The sequence below is a fragment of the Antechinus flavipes genome, chromosome 3, assembly GCF_016432865.1.
Source record: "Antechinus flavipes isolate AdamAnt ecotype Samford, QLD, Australia chromosome 3, AdamAnt_v2, whole genome shotgun sequence".
NCBI lineage: Eukaryota > Metazoa > Chordata > Mammalia > Dasyuromorphia > Dasyuridae > Antechinus > Antechinus flavipes.
Genome location: NC_067400.1, coordinates 114,670,327 through 114,691,081, shown reverse-complemented (window position 1 = coordinate 114,691,081; position 20,755 = coordinate 114,670,327).

Here is a 20,755-nt window from a genome sequence, read left to right as displayed (position 1 = left end):
TGTCTCTTCTGTCTGTCTATCTCTCTCTCTCTTTATCTGTCTCTCTGTCTCTCTCTATCTCTCAGTGTATTATTTATTTGTCCTGATTTTAATGATATAAAGAACTAGTAATGAAGAAGCTCCTACTCTAAAGGCTGGTAAGAAGTTTCTCTGCAATACAGCACTTTAAGGGAGTTGCCTAGAGTCCAATTAGCTTTAAAGTATCTATTTGCTTCTTTCTTCCTATTCTGTTTGATAATTCTCTCAGATCTTACAAATGAAGAAGAGATTTTAAAAGTCAGAAATAAGATAGAGGCTGGAATAGGAGAGAGAGAGAGAGAAACTTGGTTAAGAGATAGATACTATAATATTGCTTTATTTCTCCCTTGTCTTATGCCTTCTTGATGAGATTTTTGGGTCACTGGGATTGGCAGAGAAAGCCTGAGGAACTGATAAAATTACTTCCTCTCCAGAGATAAGGACTCTGATGGGGATCAGTTTAACCTTATCACCCCACTCTTTGTGGAAGTTGTAGGTAGCCCCACCTTGCTATGTCCAGTCAAAAATCCAAGTTCTGTCAGTCCCGTGAGGTTGTTTCCCCTATAAATCTGTCCATTGATACACACAATCTTTGTTGAACCCCTCTGGGATAGCCAGCCACCCTCTTCTTCCTCTCCTTTCTCATCTCTCCATCATGTCTCATGGTGTTTTTCTTACTTCTAACTGACTACCTCTTTTAGGGTGCTAAATCCCTCTATGCATTTAATCTGCCAATTAAGGGCATGATCCCCTCCATGGAGAATCTCCTTTCTCTTGGTTAACTGTACATTCCACTAGGGAACTTGTACTTTCCATTATTAATTGGTAAAAACCCCTTTCCTTGTTAACTATATGCTCTCCCCAATCTATATCATATTTACCACTCCTGCTGTCTGTTAAATTTCTTGATTTTGTCCGTAACATATTCTCCTAAATAAACCTATCTTTTCCCAAAGAGAATGGCCAGTATGAACTCCTCCCATGGTAGAATTTCAATATTAGATAAAATTGACCAGCAATGAGAGTCCTCAGTTCTAAGCATCAAGGACACATCCTGGAGAATGGTTGGTAGATCACTGGAGATTTAAATCAGGAAGTGAGGCAGTGTTTAAAAGAGATGTGCTTATGTTCACTTTATAAGGACAGCTAGATAGCATAGCAGAGAGTGATGTATTTGGAGGTAGAAGGACCTGGAGCCTTGTCCATTATCTTGTTATCCTGTAAAAGTCACTTTTTTTCAGCCTCAATTTCTAATTTTGGTAAAATACAGATAATAATAGCACTCATATAGCAGGGTTGTGTTCTAAGGATCAAATGAGATAACATGTATTAAAAATCTTAAAGCTCCACATCCATGCTAGATTACATCATTATCATTATCATTATTTCTTAGATTAGGCTTCATTATAATATATGTTAATCAGTACTTGTAGAGAAAGACACAGTGAAAAAAACAAACAAACAAAAATACCAACAACTGAAACATGCCTTTTTATTCCTTCATTTTCTTTCAAGGGGTCCCTGGTTGTTTGCCAAAACACAAGAGTTCTTTTTCTTTAGCCACCCCCAAACTCCATGAATACAGCTTTATTGAAGAAGATTTTAACTTTTTGATTCTGAAAATAACTGATGACACAAAGATTACATAAAACAAAATAGGGCTAACCTTTCAGTTATATCATGGTATCTTCAGCCTAAGGCCTTTCATTTATCTTTTTGGAGTCAAATCAGGGACTGAAGAAAGTATACATATGCACATCTATTGTGTTTCCTTCATCAATTTGTTAGATTTGTAATTCTATTGGAAAAAGATATTGATCATCTGTCATAATTTTCATCTTAAAAAATCTTTCTTATTGTTCTTGATTTCATTGCCTTTAAACTTAACATTCTCTTTCTGAATATTTGTTCCATTATTTTACTAAGTATTGATGTCAGACTTACAAGTTATTTCAGGATCGCTCTTTTTAACTTTTTTAAAAATCAATACTGCATTTGCTTTCTCCCCAATCTCACTTGTCTCCCCAGATCTGCGTGATTTTTCAAAAATATTTTTAAGTGGTTCGGTAAGTAGGTTAGCTAATTCCCTTAAAACCTGGTACACCGTCCATCCATCACTTATATTTTCTATGCATGACACCCTTCATGCAAACATCTTGGAATGCTTTCCTGTTATTACTATATAACAGAATATACAATTAAATGGTAAGGTGCAATCAATAAGTCTAGACTTGATTTAAGCATAGCCAAATGTTTGTATCAATAAATATAATAAGGGAGAGATATCAAAAAATAAATGCAAAAGTAAGCAGATAATTATTGCCTACAAGTAACACAGTCTGAATTGAAAAACCAACTAAAAAGTTTTTTTTTTTTTTTTTTTTTTTTTTTTTTTTTTTTTTTTTTTACAAAATGGTTTTCTGGATAGCTACAAAAGGAAATTGGGATAAGTCCTTTTTGGATGATCCATTAAGAAAGGGTGACCACTTTAGGAATAGTAATTCAGGGTCTTTGGGGAACCCGGACACTGAACTTCTTCTGTGTTCTCCCATTTCAAAGGAAGAATGGAGTTAGTGTATTATCTCTGAGCAGAGGTCCTGACAGTCCTTTTTTGCTCTGGGATGTGTAGGGACCATTTATGCCCTCTGAGAATTCTCACAAGAATGGAGTGACAGCTCTTCCATGTTCCTTCTGTGCAAATCCATAGAATCATAGACTCAAGAGATTTTTTTTTTTTTAAGAAGCTGAAAGGGACCTTAGAGATCAAAGCTGTAAGAGAAGCATACAAAACGTCAAAAGCAGTCATTGAATGGGAGGCACAGGGTAGTTGAAGGAAAAAAAAATCTGTCAGGGGCATGCAAAGAGACTGTTCTCTAAACTGATGAACTATCTTTTCTTGGCTGTCAATAATAAAAGAATTCCAGATTCAATCACTTTGGTTAAGTGTACTCTACTATATGAAATACTTAACTTTTCATGCTTTTTCTTGAAAGCCAGTAACTCTAGCTTCCCTTTATCCCTTGTGGAAGAAAACAAAAACACACAAACAAAAAAGACATCCTATTTAACGTTCATGGTAGCTTAATGTTTGACTCAGTGGTAACCACAATTAATTGCAATAAACATTTAATCTCGAGTCTTACTAGAGAGAGAACACAAATATATGAAAAAGATGGGCAAGGGAAAAGGCATTTCTTATTGCAAATAGGCATGGTGTCCAGAAGTGTTGGATATATACTAGATGTTTAACTAATGACTAATTGATTGATTTATGTCTGAAGGAAGAAATAAAGAAAATATAATAAAATTTAGAATCTTATTCATTCTATCTTCATTCATCTATTTTTTTCTTCTTTTTCCAAGTATCTATCATTTTTCATGCCACTGTTTAAATATGCTTTTTCTGTTACTGATGCCATTTCACAGTCATGAATTGCCCACTCAGCTAAAGACCCCCAAGACTTAAGGAGGGGGAGAAGGCCATGACATTGTCCAATTGGATTAGCATTTACATAGCACTTATTATATGCCAGGAACTATGCTATGCAGTTTACAAACATTTTCTCATTTAATCCTGGAATTAAATCCTGGAAGGTAGGTGGTAGTATTCTATTTGTTTTATAGATCTAAAAACTGAAACAAACAAAGTTTAAGTGACTTGTGAAGATCTTCCTGACTTCAGGTCCAAAACTCTATCCACTGTGCCATATAACTGCCCTAGATCGAGCACTGGGACTGGAATGAGAATGGCATTAATTCAAATCTATCTCTATACACTTACTAGCTATATGAACCTAGACAAGTACCTTAACTTATGCCTTTTTCAGTTTCCTCAACTGAAAAAAAAATGAAAGCAAAATAAGCTCTCATCTCCCAATTTTTTTGTATGGATGAAATGAGACAATATTTAAATATACTTAGCATAGTATCTGACACATAGTTTCTTATTTTAGATAATATACATTATTTAACCAACAAAAATAATATGAATCCTCCTCTTCTATATGAAATAATTTAAAATCCTAAATGCCTTTTAAAAACCACTAAAATACTAGCAACTTTTTAGGGAATGTGTCAATAATGAGAATATAATATTCATATACCACTACTCAAAAATATTTTACACTTATCATATTTAAATTGAAAAATAACATGAGAGTGATAGCTCAATTTTACTTGTAATATAAAGCTGACAGTCAAAAATATTCAGTGACAACCAAAAGCAAAAAGATAAATAGTTGTGGAGTCAGAATGTAAAATCAGGCCTTTTTTATCAGACCATTCTAATTCATTAAGGAGAAATTTTAAAAAAATACATATTTGCTTTATTATTATGTCCACTCCCTTCTGATGTCCTTCTCATCTTCTCTTTTTTTTCTGTCAAAGCCTTCATTTCCTTCCTTTCTATTACTATTGACATCTTCTGCATGATTGATCAATTATTTGCTTCAGACTGCCAAGGTAACAGGTGTCTACTTTATCCAAAAAGTGCCAAATTTACTCCTACAAATCGTTGATCTCAATTAATAAACACGGTTTGAGCATGTTATAAAGATACTATCAGATGCAAACTTAAATACTATTCTCATTCCTAAATGTATTTTCTTTGTGTTTTATAAATATCTCTTATTTCATCTATTCCCAAGATCCTTTATCCTATTATATCAATTTAACTCCACCTAACTCTTCAGAAAACAAAAAAAAAAAATCAGCTGATTATTCTCAACAGCTAATAATCAGTAAACATTTTGAGAATGCTAAATTACATCATATGAAGTTGTTCATTTGTTGTCAGTTTTCTGTCTATAGGATTTATGGAAGTTGCACTGAGGAAAAAAACTGTGAGGAGGATGCCCATTGTTTTGCCAAATAATATAAAATTTAGTGAAGATGAAAATTTTAAATAATGTTTTATTTAATTATACAACTTTTAAATATTTTTATTTATATTTTGATGGGACTTTCATTCCTTTACTACCTTGACACTAGTTAGACTAATTAATTTAAGTTGTTGTTGTTTGTCCTTTGTTCTCTAAAAGGACCATGACACTAAGGAGGTAATGCTATGACATGCAAGTGAACTGGATTGAAGTGAAAAAAGACTATACAAAGTGATCAGCTTCACTTTCTCCTCTGGAACCATCTGGACAACCAGATCAGAATGACTGGAGTAGGAGCTTTAGGATGAGACCTTTAACAGGTATTAATTTGACTGAGGCAATAGCTAATGAGTGATTGATGTTACCTAAGCAATGAGTCACAGATTGGCCTCTTATCTAATCCAGAAAAAAAAAAAATTAGTCTGGGAGTGGACTATCTTCTGGGTTTCTGGCCAAACCAGAAACAATTTCTTTTTACTCTGAGCCAATTAGGGCTCAAACAATGCCCTACTCAGTTCACATAAGAAGTAACCAGATTACATATTTCTTTCCCCTCAAAGTCAAGCATAATAAGTGAAATCTTTCCCTGCTTAATACTAGTTTGTTTCTCTTGAACCTACCATTTCCCGAACAATAGATTCTCAATTTTCTAAGATCTTTGTCTAAACCCCCCCCCCCCGAGGTGAGTTTCAACCAATCAAAAATATGTATTGATAAATCAATTGACACCATTTATTAATGATCTATTATATTTGAGGCACTGTACTGGGCTCCAGACAAATATAATGAATGTGTCAATTTTTACTTTCAAGGAACTTACAGGTAAAAATACATATAGAAGTATATGCAGATTATATAAAAAAGAATAAAGTCAAGTAAATATAAGGTGGTTCAATATAGTACAAATCATCAAGGCAAAGCAGGAACTAGCAGTTGGGTGGGATTAGAAAAGGCTTCATACAGAGCTGAGTAAGAGGTGTTTATGAGTTATATATATATATGTATATATGTGTGTGTGTGTGTGTGTGTGTGTGTGTGTGTATTTAGTATATCCTAGTAAAAATATATGCAGACATTATTTGGAGTGTCATATATAAGGAAAGAGGGCAGTTTTGCTGGATTGAAATGTCTTGGCTAGGGCAATAATCTAGGCATGATGTAATAGAAGTCTGAAATAAAAAGTAGAAAGATGTAATTAGATGATATTTTGAGAAAATAAAATGATGAAATTTGTTATTTAGATACATGAGGTAAAAGAAAAATGGAAATTGATGATAATGCCAAAGTTACAAATTTGTAAGACTGGAAGAATGTGGTAATTCTAAAAAAAAAAAAATGGAAAAATCAAAAAAGGAAACAGATTTGATAAGAAAGATGAGTTTCAGCACCAATATGTGCCAGCTATAGGGCTTTGTGCTGAAATACAGAAACAAATAAAATAAATAGATAAATAAAGCAATTCCTGCCTTTGGTGGGATTGACATTCTCTTGTAGAAGACATGTACACATGTAAATATATTCTGTGTCTCTATTTCTCTGTTTGTCTATCTTTGTCAGTGATCTATGTTTGGGGTTAAGGCATGGTCCTGACCTCAGGCAAACTGAAACCTCTTGAAGATCTTTGTTTAAAAAGACCAAGGTCTCTCATAACATCCAAGGCTGTCTCCATGTTGATCTATATCAAAGCCACTGGACCCAGACGGCTCTGGAGAGGAATGTGATGGAGATGACCTGGCTCAGCCCTCCCTCACTTAAATCCAATTCACTTACATGTCATAGCATCACCTACCTAATGTCATGGGCCTCTTCCAGAATGAAGGACATGATTTATATGTATTAAATAAATTAAATTGTGTATATATAAATTATACATATGTGGTATATGTTTATATTACATTATATTATATTATATTATATTACATTATATTACATATGGTAGATATAATTCTTTTTTTTCCCTGAGGCATTTGGGTTTAAATGATTTGCCCAGGGTCACACAGCTAGGAAGTATTGTGTCTGAAGCTGCATTTGAACTCAGGTTCTCCTGACTTCAGGTCCAGCAATCTATTCACTGAACCCTTATAATTCTACCCCTTATAATTCTTTTTTTTCCAAGTTAATTTAGATCTGGAAGAATCAGAAAAGGTCTTAGAAATAAAACCTTGAGCTTTAAAGGAAACTAGAAATTCTTTTAAAAAAAATTCTGTGTGATTAGGAACTGAATTCTAGACATAGGAAATGGGCACTAGGATGAGTTAATAAATACAGAGACAGGAAACAATTTTGCTATGTAGAGAGAAATAAATTCAATATGACTGGGCTTTAGAGTATATGGAGAGGAAGAAAATATGAAATTTCCAAAAAGTCAGGCTGAGATAACCAGGGGAATTTTGTCCCCTCCACCAGACTACCTTGGCTACCACTCCTAGTTTCTCACCTATTTTCTCAGTTTCTTCTGACTTCTTCTCTACAAGTATGCCCATATTCCTCCCATACTGAAAAACCCTCACTTCATCAATCTGTTCTTTTTAGTGATCATCCTATACGTCTTCTCCCTTTTATGGATAAACTTTTCTCTCAGGTCCTTCTTGTTTATCTGCCTAATGGCTTCTGATGACATCAATCAATTAAAACTGCTCTCTTCAAGATCTTTATGAATGATTTCTCATTTGCCAAATCCTATGGTCTTTCCCAGTCCTCATTCTTATTTACCTCTCTGTAGTATTTGATACTTTTCATCACTCTATACTTCTTTGATGCTCTTATCTCTCTAGGATTTTTTGATACTCTTCTCTCATGATTTTCTTAGCTATCTGACTACCCTTTCTCAATTTTCTTTGATGGGTTTGCACTTAATTTTTCTGGTTAATTTTGATTGTTGTCCAGGGCTCTATTCTGGGCCCTCATGTTTTGACTTGCAACCTGGATGACATCTTCTCTTCATTTTTGTTCACTTCCAATCAATTGCCATTTTCTTTTGATTCTCCCTTAGGTACATCTCTTTTTATTCTCCCCCTTGTCTCCTCTATCTCTGACTTTACCCTGGTGCAGACCTTCATCATCTCACACCTGGTACAATAGTTTCTGGTTGGTATCTATGACTCAAGTTTCTTCACCCTCTAGTCCATTCTCCATGCAGATATCAGATTGAACATAATAAAGCAAAAGTTTGACCATACCATCCTCCTATTCAATCCCCTCCTATTTTCTCAAAAATTATAAAATCATCTTTTGGGCTTTTAAAACTATTCATAAAATATATTTAGAAGAATTGAACATCTTTAACTTATATAAGATTCATTGCTATTTTGGGGGAAGGAGAGAAGGGGAAAAGAGAGGAAAAAATTGGAACACAAGGTTTTGCAAAGGTGAATATTGAAAACTATCTTTGCATTCATTTGGAAAAATAAAATACTAGAATAATAAAAATAATAAAACTATCCATAATTTATCCTCTTCCTATCTTTCCAATAAATTTACTTCTGCACTCTATCTATCAGATACTCTATGATCAAGCCTCATTAGCTTCTTTCTTTTCCCAGAACAAGACATTACATGGCCTGAATCTGAACATTTTATTAGCCATCTCTGGTGCCTGTAACTCTTTCCCTTCTCATTTTTCTCTACTAACTTCCCTGATTCTTTTTAAGTCTTAGCCAAAACTTCTACTTTCTTCAATAAGCTTTTCCCAATCATCTTCAATGGTAATGACTTCTCTATTTTATCCTTTGCATGTGTAATTCTTATATTTGTTTGCAATTGTCTCCACTAAAAGGAAATTGTGAGCTTTTTGAGAACAAGTAATCTTTTGGAATTTTTTGTTTTTTGTTTTCCCAGTATTTACCAAAATGTCTGCACATAGTGGGTTATTATAAATTATTTTGACTTTCGAAGGCCAAAAGCATTTAGTTCTAAAGAAGATAGTGAACTGTTAGAATTTTTGAGCAAGGTCGTGAAAGGATCAAATCTATACTGTTAGCAAAATCACTTTAATAGCTGAGTGAAGAATGAGTTGAATAGAGGGCAGAGGAAGACTTTAACCAAATAGGAAGATATTCCAGTACCTTGGTAACTACAAACTTTCATATGTCATAAATATGTGTATAAAAAGAAGGTGTTCAGACATGATAGATGTTGTAGACATAGAATCAAAGAGATTTGGAAGCTGATTGGACATGTAGGAGATAGAAGGAAGTAGAGTTTACTGTGGTCTACCATAATGTACTGGTATTGAGGTATTTCCTTTTCCCCTCAGTTGTTTTTGCTAGTTCTTTACACCAAAGATCATTGCTAGGTTCTCCTTAGGCAAATGCCTTAGGCAACTGAAAATCTGAACAAATAGTAATAGTTGTTGTTCATTCTTCATTCTCAGAGGGATAAATGACTAGAGTGATATCTTGAGTTGTACAAGAATTGAATATAAAAATTGAATATAAAATCCCATTTGGGATTTTCTTGGCAAAGATATTGGAATGGTTTGCTATTTTCTGCTGCAGTTCAATTTAAAGATTAAAAAAAAAAACTAAGGGAACTAAGGGAACTAAGTCTAAGTGACTTGTCTAGGATTACACAGCTAGTGTCTGAGGTAAGATTGGAATTCAGGGTTTTTTTTAACTCCAGGCACAACATTCTATCCATCTTACCACCTAAATGTCCCAGTATATATAACAATAGATCTTTGAGGGGGTCTAAATAATACAGAATTGTTTCTTTATTTTGAAAGCTAAAAAGAAAAAAAAATGTGTGGGATACAACTTCCTCGAACATTTATTTTCTTATCTATTTCATCAGAGCCTTTAAACCTGGAATACAAAGGGCAAAACAGGACCTATTAGGCGATTCAGATTATTCTGTACTGTCAAAGAAAGAGGCTGTGGGGATGTAATTACTCATATTGCAGAAGCTGAAATGTAAGAATCAATCTGAGGATGACTAGAATGCTAGTAGCAGGAAGAAATATTCAATGGCAGTCTTAGGTTGACAGCAATTGTCTGACTTCTGTTATGAACTGTGGTTATTAAACAAAGTTCTGCTTACTCGGACAAATCATCACCAACATCTTTGAAACAGAAAACTATGATGCAATTTATTCTTTGCATTAAGGTCCTATAACACAAAGAGCTCTATGATGCATTATTTTTCTGTCATTAACTGCTGTCTACATGAGTTGATATGGACTGATAATGAATACCATTATATCATCATTCTTCTAACGATAAAGAGAGGGGCAAGACAAAGAGAAAATAAAACCTTTTTATGATAATGGAAGTTCAAAGATAGGAAGCATGATTTTGAATTTTGCCCCTAAAGTCACACAGCTCTGCAAATATGTCTTCTTTGCAAATTGTGTGAGTTACATATTGAAGAACTGTGTAGAGTAGAAGGAAAAAAATGAAAATGTAATGAGATTATATTATCTGAAAACAGAAGTATTTTATGTTTGTTTAGGGGACTTTGCTTAGTATAGTTAACTTTTGAAAAAATGGAAGTAAAGTGATATGCATTTTATATGACCAAAAGCTAGAATAATACTTAAATAAAAGATTATTAGTTTTTCCTTGAAATGCATAGATGATTCTGTCTACTTGTTAGCAAATTATGGGAAAACAATTAAGCAATCTTTACTTAAGGGCCCCAGAACCACATGCACTACATGTTATATCTAATATCTTCCACATTTTTTCTTTTGATATGTATTAATATGTATAAATTATTAGTATCTTTCATTTATTTAACTCAAAACTTATTTCCTATAATATTTTTTGCCAAATCTCCTTGCATATACCTCCACTTTATAGTCATGAGATATAAAAATGCATTTCTATTTAGTGTAATGTATCTAAAGATTTTTCTTTCTTTTCTTTTTTTAATTCCTCACCTTAGACTTTTACAACAATTATTGGCTCAGAAGGTACAATTATCTTTTTAGTGAGCTGTTGAGTAACATTCATAATGAGTACTTCAAAATGAGTTTACTCAACTGTTCAGGTAAAATTACATTTCTTATTGCCTTTGGGTCCATGATTCCAACTCTGCAACTTCCCTTTTTTTTTCTTTTCAAAAGGAACCTCTGATTATCTCACATAATTTAGGCTAAAGATATCCATTTTTATTTCTTTAAATTATAATGTTTTAATTTTTGGATACTTTAACTGTAAAGTATAATGTAGTTCTTTCAGTAAAGTGCCAACACATAGATCATTGGACTAAGACTAAATTAAAACTATCAATAGTAATATTTGACCACTGTATGTTTTTTTAGCACTTTTTACTATGTTTTCTGCTACTTTGCTACTGTCACTGTGGAAGCAAAAATAGACTGCATAGAACTGAGGGTGTTTATAGTTTTGTTCATTTGGTGTAGTAAGGCCAAAAAGAATTCATAACCTGGTACCAACCTTTTATGGATGAACTTCTCTGTATTTAGTTATGCTGCTTTTAACATAACTGACACAAAAGAGGAACATAGAAAATTGGGAACAATATCATCCCTTAATTAAAAAATATTAGAAGGGAAAACCAATGTGAAAAGAACTTGATGTGAGTTCCATATGAGACAGATTCTCCTGAGAGAATTTGTGGATGAAATTGAAAGGAAGACAACAAACAAATATCTAAATGGAATGGACAAGTTGGCATTTCTATAGTCAACATTTCTCCTCAGAAAAGAAAACAAGAATTAACATATGGAGTCTGTACCATGTTAATAGTCAATTATTATGTGAATTGGTATTATTGGCTATTCATAAGATAATATCATGAAAATTATTTAATTTAATCAAGTAGGAACAAGAAAGTCAATTTTATGAAAGTGTCTGGACTAACTATTCTCTCTGGAAAATCATATTGCATTGGAAAACCAAACTATAGCATATAGTTGGATGTTTTATTGATTTATTCCATATTGAGATAGATAGATAGCTATCATCTATCTTCAGGCTCTAGAATAACTAACCTAAGCCATTTTTCATACTTGCAGGTTGAAGGCTACTACTTTTTTCCTCACAGGAAAGATAATAATGTTGAAGGGTTGGAAATGGTTTTCTTGTACTATTCTTCATGAATCCTAAATGGTATGTTCTCCCAATGATTATCAGTTCATATCCGTTAGTCAGTCAGCGTTAACAAATCTTTAGAAATCAATTTTTACTAAGGTGATTTTCTAAGAACAGTTGGTACAAAATGTTCTGCTTTCCCAAACTAGTAATATATTCTTCTATGAAGACATTTTGCATCCTGGAGAAAGTGGGCTAAGTTTAGAGAGAACAGGTGGCAAAAGTATAATATATAATTTATAAGTGAATAGAAGTCCTTTCTTCCCCCTTTGATAGAATCTTTTTGATATTTCATTAGATATAGTTTGGATTTTTTCTGTAGAATACCAAAGACATCTTTCTTCTCAGAAGACCAGCTAAAGATCTCAGCTAAAGAGTGGTCTTTTTCTGGCTTCCAAACTTGCTTGCTGTTTTATCTAAGATGGACACCCAGGTGACTCTGTGGATTCAGCATTAGTCCTAAAGTAAGGAAGACCTAAATTTAAATCCAGACTTGAACACTAATGAACTGTATGACCTTGGGCAAGTGATTTAACCTTTGTTTATATTAATCCACTGCAGAAGGAAATGTCAAACTCCTACAAAATCTTTGCCAAGAAAACCTCATGGACAGCATAGGCATTTTGTGGTTCAGGGGGTTGTGAAGGGTCCATTATGACTGAACAACAAAAAGATTTGCTGTTGCTTTGTTTTGTTTTGTTTTCCAAGATCCACAGGCTTAGAAGTGAGTCTCCCTTAACTAATGCCAAATAAAGCTTTAGGAATTATTTCATGTAATCCAATAGCTTTCTTTCCAAATTGATTAAAGGCTTTTCACACCTAGTTTAATACCTTTGCTTGATTGAGGAAATGGAGCTATTTTCATCAAGTAAAAGTTATTTTCTCAGTCACATTAAATGGGGTCAGCTGATTGATTGCTTTATTCAATAAATACCTATCCTTAAATCTTATCTCTCCATCAGTGAGTGTTAATTCACTGAATTATGCTATTCATATTTACATATAATTTCATAGATGATAGAAGATATATAGACATGGAGGGACAGACAGAGAGAGATAGAGAGATATGTAGATAGATGGACAGATAGATATTAAAAATGGTTTTTCTTTGATAGAGGGAACTCTCTGTGAGGAAACCCCCCTACCAATACAAATTATCAAGTTTTCTGCAATTTTCAGTTTTTGCATAGTACATGGAAATGTTAATAACTTACTAAAGGTCAAACAGCCTATATGTGTCAAGGGATAGAAACTGAACCCAAACCTTTCTGACTTTAATGGCAGTTTTCTACACATGATGTAGTTCTTCATGCCCCCTCAACCCTCTCTCTCTCTGTGTCTCTATCTTCTATCTCTCTGTCTCTCTTCCTCTCTCTCTGTATTTCTGTCTTTTTGCTTCTATCTCTCTGTGTCTCTGTTTCCATCTTTCTGCCTTTGTCTCTATCTCTCTCTGTCTCTCTGCTTTTCTATCTGTGTCTGCCTCTCTGTCTACTTCCCTGTCTGTCTCTTTATCTCTGTCTGCTTATCTCTGCCTCTGCCTCTCTCTTTCTCTCTCTCTCCCCATATATATTCACACACACACATCCACATATTTGTAAGTGTATTCCTTTTTTATTTTGTTCCATTGTGTTTAGTCATATTTGATTCTTTTTGACCCCATTTGGAATTTTCTTGACAAAGATACTGGAATGGTTTTTTTTCCTTCTCTAGCTCATTTATACGTGTGTGTGTGTGTGTGTGTGTGTGTGTGTGTGTGTGTGTTTGTGTACACTTCGCAGTAAGTCTAGGAATACTCTCAGAAAATAAAATGCCCTGCTCATAAGAGAGAAAGAAGACATAGTTAAGGTGACAAAGGTCTTGACAGTTGCACTCTGCAGAAGAGGAGAATTTAAAAGATGACATTCTAAAAAGCAAATTTTAGTAAAATAAAGAATTTTTATGAGAATGAATTTGTTCCCATAAAAAGACTGTAAGGTCATTGTGAGCAGGGAATATATAAGATAATTCTTTTGTTTCATAACATTCTATATCTTTTTTCTCTCACTCTCTGATATATATCATAATACTACTATGTACTTAAGTATCACACAAATAACATTTTGCAGTAATGCTTAGATTTATTTGATATCATATATTTTAACCAATTATTTTAGTATTGAAGTTGAAGGGAACTTAGAGATAATCTACTCAATTTCCTTCATTTATAGATGAGAAAACTGAAGCCCAGAAAGATTAAATGCCTTGGTTTTATAATTAGCAATCCCCCAATTTTTTATTCTGTCCATGGTTAGTGAAAATAAAAAGATCAATAATAGATTTGTAATTATGAAGATGTGATCTTCTATGAATATTTGACAAAGTTTATTTTTGTTGTAGTTTACACACACACATAGGCAATATATGTCATAGCATCAAAATTTTCTTGATTTTTTTTCTTCATGAAAATGAAATGACAAAATACCTCTGATGATGTTTTTAATTTGATCCTGACTCTGGCTGGATGTGGATTTGGTATCTATCATGAACCATGACCCGTTTCCATGATAATAATTGATTCTCTGTGCATGGGCCCCTTTGAGGTTCTATTCAAACCCCTGAACATAAAAAAAAAGCTTAAAAGGAAAACAATTATTTTGAAATACAGTTGTTAAAAATGTCCCTTGATAAGTTAAAACTCTTGTTGCTCAGGTTAGATAACAGAGTTTACAGTGTCAAAACTGTGCAGGTATAAAGGTCTTGTGAAAGTAGTGTTCTGGGTCCAAGCCATGATTAGTGTCTACAAAGATCAGGCATGTAACAGCAGGGTTCCAGACAATAAGAAGTCTTAAAACTGGAATAAAATAAAAAAGCTATTATAAGAAAGTTTGAGATATTTGATTTAGTAACATCAATATGATGATAAGTAATAAAATACAAATTTAGTTTGATAAATTATTCTCAAGTTGTTTGTCTTGTTAAGTGGGTGGATGATCATTTGTGTGCAACCCCATACCCTGATTTTCTCTGAATTCCCTTTAGCTGGTAGTCTCCAACTCTTATTCTGCTCATGCAAATGGTCAGTATTAAACCATTGTGGACGACTTCAGTGTCAAAATAATCTATGGATCATTGTTATTAATAGCAAATATGAAATGTTGTTTGTTCTCATCCTATAGTTTCTTAACAAAAGATATTAGAAGGATCATTATTACCATATTTAGGATCTATTTAAAAGTAATGAGAATCTCACATTCATCAAAATATTGGGAAACATTGATTAACATTTTGTTAAAAGTTTTAAATATTTTTCAAAGGAGAAACTTTGTAAATAAATAAGATGTCTTACAAAAATACATTAAAACCATTAAAGTGGTATAATAGGACTAAGAATTTGAATGCACCATGTTTAAAAAAAAAAGACAACTCTATGCAATAAAGACCTCATTATTTTTAGATTCCACTAATTTAGAATTTGGGTAATTTGACCTAGCTGAAGCTGAAGCTTACCTTTGCATTATCAATGAAGAAAGATTTTGCTCCCTAAATTAATAGTGTAAACAAGATTACAAGGAGAATGTTTAATTTACCTAAGAGAGCAAACTACTTTTAAGGGCATTAGCACATTAATTGTTTGTGAGCAAATGATGCTGCTGAGTGAATGTTATTTGTTTATTGAAGCAGTCCTGGCACAATCTACTAAAAACATTTTATTAGTAGTTAGTTTGAGACCTTGTCTATACTTTAAAGTCATAAAAATAAATTTAATATTTTCTTTTAAAATGTGTTCTGGTTCTCTAAGAATGACTTAAGAAGAATTGTGTGGAAGTCAACTCAACAAACATTTACAAGTCTACAAACAACTGGTGGTGATCAAAGACAAAAATTAAATCTCACTTCCTCACAAATTTTTCTTTTTTCTTTCTTCAGAAATGTATTATGTGAATCATTTATAGAGTTTAACTGGAAAGACAATGCTTCAGATTACTTGGAAAAGGTGATTTTAAAAATGTCATCAGATAAATCTTTAATAGGAAAAAAAGCAATTTAATCATATAGACAGACTGAGGGACCAACAACGAGGCACACATGCTCCTTTGGTATTGACTCAAACTCAGAATTATAAGAGGGAAGTTGGATACATTGAATGGAGTCTTAATCACTAATTAATGAAAAGACATGGATAAGAGTTAAACCAGATGGAAAGTCATAAATGTGTTTCAATCTGCATTGTTATAGATCGATCAGATCTAAAATACCATAGTCACATTAGAATTAAGGTTCTTAAGGACATTTAAGTCAATGTGATTTTGTTGTAGAGTTGTTGAAAATGTTCACAAGCCTCAACAGTCCTCAGGGCTTTGTTTCTTACAAACATAAAATTCACATATCCTTACTAATAGAAGATCATTGATCTAAAAGGAAGGATCTTTCAGAGAAGGTTTAAGATATATTTCCAGCTAAGACATGAGAGTTTACTTATTGCACTTATTTTTTTTAGTCTATTACAGTAGATCATTGATTAGATGGCCTAACCTTGGGATATGGGTGACAGTAAGTGATAGCAAGAAAAAAAGAAAGAAAGGAAGGAAGAAAGAAATTAAAAAAAAGTTTACTTTTTAGACTATATTTTTCTTTTTTTAATAAAGTTTTTTTACTTTCAAACAAATGCACAGGTAATTTGACAACACTGATACTTGCATACCTTTGTGTTTCAGATTTTCCCCTCCTTTCCCCTACTCCTTGCTCTAGATGGCAAGCAATCTAATATATGTTAAACACGTTAAAATATATGTTAAATCCAATATGTATAAACATATTTATACAATTCTCTTGCTGCACAAGAATAATCAGATAAAAAAAGAAAGTAAATGAGTAAGAAAACAAAATGCAAGTGAACAACTACAAAAAGAGTGAAAATGCTATGTTGTGATCCATACTCAATTCCCACAGTCTTCTCTCTGGATGCAGATTAACTCTCTTCATCACTGAATAATTGGAACTGGCCTAAATCATCTCATTGTTGGAAAAAAATCACGTTCATCAGAATTGATTATCATATAATCTTGTTGTTTCCTTGTACAATGATCTTCTGTTTCTGCTCATTTCCCTCAGCATCAGTTCATGTAAGTCTCTCAGGCCTTTCTAAAATCATTCTCCTGATCATTTCTTACAAAACAATAATAGTCCATAACATTCATATACCATCATTTATTCTGCCATTCTCCAACTGATGGGCACCCACTCATTTTCCAGTTTCTTGCCACTACAAAAAGGGCTGCAACAAACATTTCTGCACACATGGTCCCTTTCTTTCCTTTAAGATCTTTTTGGGATACAGACCCGAAGAGAATAGAAACACTGCTGGGTCAAAAGGGATGCACAGTTTGATAACTTTTTGAACATAGTTTCAAATTGCTCTCCAAAATGGTTGGATCTGTTCACAATTCCACCAACAATTAGACTACATTTTCCAACAAAGAAATGTATAAATACATTGTTGTAAGCATCAGATTATTTCAAGAGTAATACTACATCTTAAAAATTCAAATTATTTCAAGCCTTAGGTGGAATTATAAACTTCCTTCTGATGTTGAATGAATATATAAAGGAAAAGAAATCTTCATTTCTAACCCTTTTCCCTGTCAAAGTCTAAATCTAGTCCTTTAATGCCTTCTTAATGTTTTAAATCTACTGGCTAGATTAACCATGCTTATAAGATGAATGACTCCGGCAGAATATTTTACCTAAAGGCAGTTGTATGGACTATGCACCTTTAACATTTGATTTAGCCTATAATAAATGTTTTGTAAATCAATCTTTCTGCTGCAGAATTATGAACAGTGAAGTTTTCATCCTTAATGTACTCCCTTGCCAATTTGGCAAGTTTCCAGCATGAAAATTAGTTCTGAGTTACCAATCTAAAAACAACAAAAGAACACCTCGCTCTAAATAATTCCTTATGATAGTAATTTATATAAGACTAGAATTTTCACTGCAATGACACTGTTATATGTAATAGGAAATATTTCACTTAAAAATATCTTTTTTAGGCTACAAATGACCTGTGTGTTTCATTTGAAAAATATTTCTCTTTCATTATATTTTCATCTTTTATGAATCAATGGAAAACTGAAAATTAACACTTAGAAAACTGAATACTAACAGTACACATTAATATAATGAATAATTTGCCATAGCCTTCCTTAAGTATCACAGTTTCATCTACTTCATTTGTAAAAGCATGGATGTTTGTATAAAATAATTTATACTTTCATATAAAAAATATGCCTAAATATTTTACAGTTTCTTTTCTAGTGAAAGACTAGAGTTGGGGGAGGGAGGGAGATAGTGATTACAGTCCTCAAATATTCTAGACTCCTCATAAGGAACTCAACTTACAAAAAAGTGTTTATATCCTACTATATACAACATATTGCATAGAATAAGGGGATGCAAAGAGAAAAAAAAAAGATACATTTCCATTTCTCAATGAATTTATAAGTAGCTGAAGTCCTTTCTCTGTACCTTTGCATAGGTTGTTCCCCAGATTGAAATGTTACTCATTCTCTTCTCCTTTTCTCTTCCTCTCAGAATCCCTAGATTCATCAAAACTCAGCTCAAGCTTGATCACTTAGCTTCCAGTGGCTGCCTTCTCTTAAGACATAACTTGCATTTACTTTGTGTATATATTTATATATTGAATTCTACCACCCCACCTCCCCACACTCAACTCATGTAATATAAGCTTCTTGAGGGCAGGGACTATTATTTGTTATTCTTGTGTCCCTAGTTTCTAGCACTGAGGCTTCAGTTAGTAGATGCTTAATAAATATTTGTTGAATTTAAATTTGTTGAAATAGAACTAGGGAATATTACCAAAAAAAGAGGAGTTATAATGACAATATGTTTCCCTCACAAGCCACAAAGCATAGAAAATGACTTTCCAGTTCACTGCTAATTAAAGATGTGCTGTGGTGACTAAACACTGAGTGGCCTTGTAAACTATTTCTATAGAGTCTATTTAAATAACAAAATCAGTACAATTCTGATGGCTAGTCATTTGTGTCAAAGCAACACCCAGGGCAATGGGTTACAATCAATGCATAATTTAACTTCTTACAAACCAAAATTAAATTTTGACTGAATCTCTTTCTTTCACTCTTGTAAGTGTCTCTGTCTCTCTCTCTCCCTTTGTCTCTCTCGTTTTTGTATCTCTGTGTGTGTCTCTGTCTGCTTCTCTCTCTGTGTCTCTGTCTTTGTCTCTTTATCTCTGTCTGTCTCTTCCTCTCTGGCTCTCTCTGGCGCTCTCTCTCTCTCTCTCTCTCTCTCTCTCTCTCTCTCTCTCTCTCTCTCTCTCTCTCTCTCTCTTTCTCCCTTTCCCTCTCTCTCAGTTTCTCTTTCTCTCTCTCTCTCTTCCCTCCCACCCCCGTCTCTCTCTGTCTCTCTCTGTCTCTGCCTGTCTCTGTCTCTTTCTCTCTGTGTGTCTCTCTCTGTCTCTCTCTTTTTTCAGTGCATTTCTTTCTTTGATCAGCTGGCTGCAAGTAGAATGAATGAACACTATGGCCAAAATATGCCCCTGATTATTTTTATACATGTTCCCTTGCCCTAGCAAATCAGTCATGTACATTGCACCTGAAATACTTTATATGTATCAAGGGAAAAAAAAATGTCATTGTTTTGCTATGTTCTAAATCATGTGTGACAAAACTATTTTATTGTTCTCTAAAATCTAAAATTGGTCTCCACTTAACTAGGAAACAATTCCCTGGAAATTGACTTCTCATTCACATTCTCCCTCTATAGCAGCCATGACATCTGTCATTGATAACTCTTCCTCAGCAACAGTCAGAAGAGCCCCTTAAGGGAATAATAATATCATCTACCTCTACACTCTCTTTTCCTCTGTAATTTCTTTTTCAACTCTGGTAGCTAATTAATTTTGTCTCCTTATTGCTTTGAACTGTTTTTTAATATACATATATCATATCCTGTAAACTTGAGCAAATTGAATAGCTCAAGATTTGCAGATGATACCTATACTGTTCAAACAATTACAACTGTGAAAAACAGGTGAATTGGAAACTTTCCAAATATTTCTGATCATGTTTAGAAGCTTAGCCAGAGCATTCCGTTACCCACTGAGCATTATGTTTCTTTTTAAATTGTATAGAATTTTATCCTTTCCATGGCAGAATGTGTTCATAAAGTTGAGTCTTCACAACTGTTCACCAATAGAAATTTTCTAATTTATCCAGCTATTTGTATAATACAAGTCAATTAAATTTGTGTGAAGTGCAACTCTGCTACCAGGATTCTCTTCTGTGATTCTTCCAACATCCCTACAGGGCTTTAATACCTGACAATGATTGTTTTTTGTAATTAAGATTTAAGTACCTAATCCCAGGAGACTTGACATACAGGGAGATTCCACTCAACTGATCACCATGTCTTTGTGAGCCAGCTGACTGATTCCTGTGTTCCTGGACTTAGAGAAAGAACTTCATGAGTTGCAGTCTCATACTCACTGACTTATAATAAACATCATTGAGGATTTAAAGAAAAATACTGCTGACAATTTTTTTTCTGCACACAAATAGTCTTCAATATTCTAAAAACATTTCCTTATGCTAGTCAGTCACCATGATCATCTCAAAATGTTTTATAAAACATCTCTCATACCTGTTACTCCTTATCTTTTCAAATTACCCCATGTACACTTCTCCCCTTCTCCCCACCAGTCCCCACCCCAGAATTTTATCTGTTATTATCACCTTCTCACTGATTTCTCTGCCTCCAAACTCTGTATGTATCCAATTTGTGTTC